This window comes from Portunus trituberculatus, chromosome 21 (assembly GCF_017591435.1).
Source record: "Portunus trituberculatus isolate SZX2019 chromosome 21, ASM1759143v1, whole genome shotgun sequence".
Taxonomy (NCBI): domain Eukaryota; kingdom Metazoa; phylum Arthropoda; class Malacostraca; order Decapoda; family Portunidae; genus Portunus; species Portunus trituberculatus.
In genome coordinates this window covers 9504985-9509080 of record NC_059275.1, presented here as the reverse complement: position 1 = coordinate 9509080, position 4096 = coordinate 9504985, and the positions used below count along the sequence as shown (strand labels likewise).

The 4096-nt window shown below is 40.5% G+C and overlaps 1 long non-coding RNA gene across 1 annotated transcript in view; it reads right to left on the bottom strand.

Moving 5' to 3' along the window:
- Positions 1 to 2711: 2711 nt before the first annotated feature.
- The window catches only part of LOC123506888, a 7990-nt gene continuing 6605 nt past the window's right edge, over positions 2712 to 4096 (bottom strand). Inside the window, exon 2 of the long non-coding RNA XR_006675545.1 lies at positions 2712 to 3409. This is a non-coding gene — a long non-coding RNA (uncharacterized LOC123506888). The remainder of the gene's footprint in view (positions 3410 to 4096) is intronic.

Here is a 4096-nt window from a genome sequence, read left to right as displayed (position 1 = left end):
CACAACACACTCCACACACCGGGAAAGCGAGGCCACAACCCCTCGAGTTACATCCCGTACCTATTTACTGCTAGGTGAACAGGGGCCACACATTAAGAGGCTTGCCCATGTGCCTCGCCGCGCCGGGACTCAAACCCGGGCCCCTCGATTGTGACTCGAGCGTGCTAACCACTACACTATACGCGGTGGTGTGTGTGTGTGTGTGTGTGTGTGTGTGTGTGTGAGAGAGAGAGAGAGAGAGAGAGAGAGAGAGAGAGAGAGAGAGAGAGAGAGAGAGAGAGAGAGAGAGAGAGAGAGAGAGATTGTTTTGATAATTTTATTGCACTCCAAGGTGTCAAGCATAAAGTACAGTACAGTCATGGAACAAAATATATACATGGGACTCGTGCCCCTTGGGACACGCTGTGAAAGAGGTAGGCTACATGAGAGAGAGAGAGAGAGAGAGAGAGAGAGAGAGAGAGAGAGAGAGAGAGAGAGAGAGAGCTCAGCTTTGATAATGCAACTGACATACGCAGTGTTAAACTTTAACTTAGAAAATGAAATGATAAGATTTAATAATCTATTTGAATTTAAGAGCTTCAATTCACACAAACACACACACACACACACACACACACACACACACACACACACACACACACACACACACACACACACACACACACACACACACACACACACACACACACTATATAAACCGGTATTTTTCCCAGTAAACTGAAAAGTGCAAAAGTAATCCCAATACATAAAAAAGGAGACAGGAGTGATATTAATAATAATCGTCCCATATCTATACTTCCAGCCTTTAGCAAGACATTTGAGAAAATTATATTTATTCGGTTAAAAGACTATTTGGAGACCAACAACATCTTAACTGATTGCCAACATGGCTTTCGCGCCAGTCGCTCTACTGAGTCCGCAATTTTGCAATTTACTCATAATATATATATATATATATATATATATATATATATATATATATATATATATATATATATATATATATATATATATATATATATATATATATATATATATATATATATATATATATATAAATGCTTAGAAGAAAAATTTTATACCGTAGGTGTTTTTATAGATCTGTCGAAAGCATTTGACACGTTAAAACATGACATTTTATTTGACAAACTTAAACATATTGGCATAAGGGGTGTACCATTAAAATTGTTACAAAATTACCTCACCAACAGGACACAGGCTGTGTATTGTAATTCTAAATATTCTCTTACTAAATCCATATCAGTAGGTGTTCCACAGGGATCTATACTAGGACCAACCCTTTTTCTTATTTATATAAATGATATAATCAAATCCAGCTCAAAAGTTACATTCACTCTGTATGCAGACGACATAAACTTGCTTATGAAAGACAAGGACATACACACTCTACACTCAAACTTGACCTCAGAACTACATTTAATAAATCAATGGATAAAACATAACAAACTAACACTCAATATAAGTAAAACTAATTATATTTTTTTCCAAAATCGGTCAGTAAAAAATCATATCCAACCAATACTTCTTGAAGGTCAAACTCTGCAATGTGTCACTCAAATAAAATTTTTAGGTGTATTTATTGATGATAACCTTAATTGGAATATTCATATTGATAATGTATGCATGAAACTGTCTAGGATGTGTGGGATATTGTACAAGATACGGAATCAACTCACAACTGAAGCCCTACTGAGTATTTACTATACACTCTGCTATCCTTATTTTATTTATTGTGTCTCAGTTTGGGCCTGCACTTGGCCGTCTTTCATAAATAGATTAAAGATAATTCAAAACAAAATTTTGCGATGTATATTTTTATGGGTAAATTCGACTCAACATCCACAGTTTTTTTCTAATCATAAACTATTGAATTTCTTCGATATTCATAAGTGTTTTGTCCTTTTCTCCATCTTCAAATTCATTAAAAGATATCCAAATAATAACCTATTTAAATGTGTAGATTCACCGTATGCAACAAGAGGTGGGAACTTGAATTTGGAGTGCCCGCAATTCCGCACACAGTTATTCAAGCACAGCATATTTTACTTTGGTCCACAGCTATGGAATTCCTTGCCTCCTAATATAAAAGATATTACTAGTATCAGTTACTTTCAGTTTAAAAGAAAAACCAAAGAACATTTCCTTAGATGTTTATAACTAGCAGCTTGCAGTCCATCATTTATTTGTATTGTATGATAAATTTACTTTAAAGCTGGATATAAATTATTCAGGAAGTATATATATATATATATATATATATATATATATATATATATATATATATATATATATATATATATATATATATATATATATATATATATATATATATATATATATATATATATATATATATATATATATATATATATATATATATATATATATATATATATATATATATGTGTGTGTGTGTGTGTGTGTGTGTGTGTGTGTGTGTGTGTGTGTGTGTGTGTGTGTATGTACGCACAAGTATTTATATAGGTAATGTGTTCGTATGTATGTATAGTGTGAACGTGATTGGGTGAAATATGACTTATTCTTGTATTTCTATTGCGAAGTGAAGTCTTCCAACAGAGTCACCACATAGTTTAGTAACTCCGTCTATCAGGGAGCCTTGGCTCGATAGACCATGCCAATGAACGCATCTGTTTAACCAATATATATGTACATGTAATGAAATGGCAATAAATTTTTCTTTACTTTACTTTACTACAGTACGAGTACTACAGTATTACAGTATAGTGACCTAGTGACCCGCCACACAGTGAACTTTCTGATTCTGGGAAGCATGTCCGTATCTTATCAGTCCCCAACGGAAATGTTCCACCACGGCGCCTTCTTCCCGTCTCCTACAGCCATGGCGCCCCGTGGTGGAGGAGCGCAGGTGATGCAGCGCCACAATGATGACTTACGAGTCTTTATCATTGTTGTACTCGGTGGGGACGGAATGAGAGAGAGAGAGAGAGAGAGAGAGAGAGAGAGAGAGAGAGAGAGAGAGAGAGAGAGAGAGGATGGGGGAAGCAGACGGGAGATGAAGGGGTAGGAGAGAGTCTGGTGGAGGAAGGGTGGCGGGACTTCTTCGCAGACTGCGGCTCACGCGGTCCTCATATTGATCCCGACGGTTGTGTTGGGCGGTGTTGGAGGCAGGAGTTGGGGGTGCTGTAGAGAAGGGGGTGCAGGGAAGGGGGTTGCGGGGTGTAGATTGCGGCAGAGGTGTGGCGTCTCCATGCAGAACAAAACGCTCATGTTTGCTGCGCCTCTCCGAAAACAACGATCTTCTGTGTCATTTCCTTAGGTTTTGCCGCTGCTGCCACCGATGTCTCGCCGCCCCTGGCCAACAGACGGCTGTGTGAAGGGCGTGGTGAAGAAGGCTCCGTTGTGGGAACTGCAGAGGGGAATGGAAAGGGGAAAGCACAAGCGAAGTGAGCAGGAAGGTAGTGGAGGTAGAGATAAGAAAGGAAAGATAACATGAAGACTACCACGCTATCAGGCCGTCACCCCATGCAGTGGTGCTTGAGAGTGCCACCCTTTGTTTCCTTATTCCCCCTCTCTCTTTCTCCCCCCCCTCTCTCTCTCTCTCTCTCTCTCTCTCTCTCTCTCTCTCTCCGTTATCTTTCCCAGTCTTTTTGTCATTCTGGTCGGTCGTCCTTTTTTTTTCTTTTTTTTACTCTTTAATTAGTCAACTTAAATTTTCATGTCCCAAGTTGGTGACCGTTTGTTGGTGTGCGTGATGGAGGCGAGATGGGAGTGGCGGCAGGGGAGAGGTGGCCTTGCGGAGGCGCAATACGTTGTGCTAGTAATGATGGTGGTGGTGGTGATGGTGGTGGTAGTGGAAGTATTAGTGGTCCAGCACGACCCAGTACGACCTTGGGACGGGCCGGTGCAGGCAGGCTGGTGGAGGGATCAATGTGGCTCGCCAGAATACGTGACGACCTGCTTCCTTTACCTTCCATCTCTTCCTTCTCCCTGCCCTGCCCTGCCCTGCCCTGTCCTGCCCTGCCCTGCCCTGCCCTACCCTGCCCTGCCCTGTCCTACCCTGCCTTGCCCTGCCCGTACCCCATCCTCTGCTATA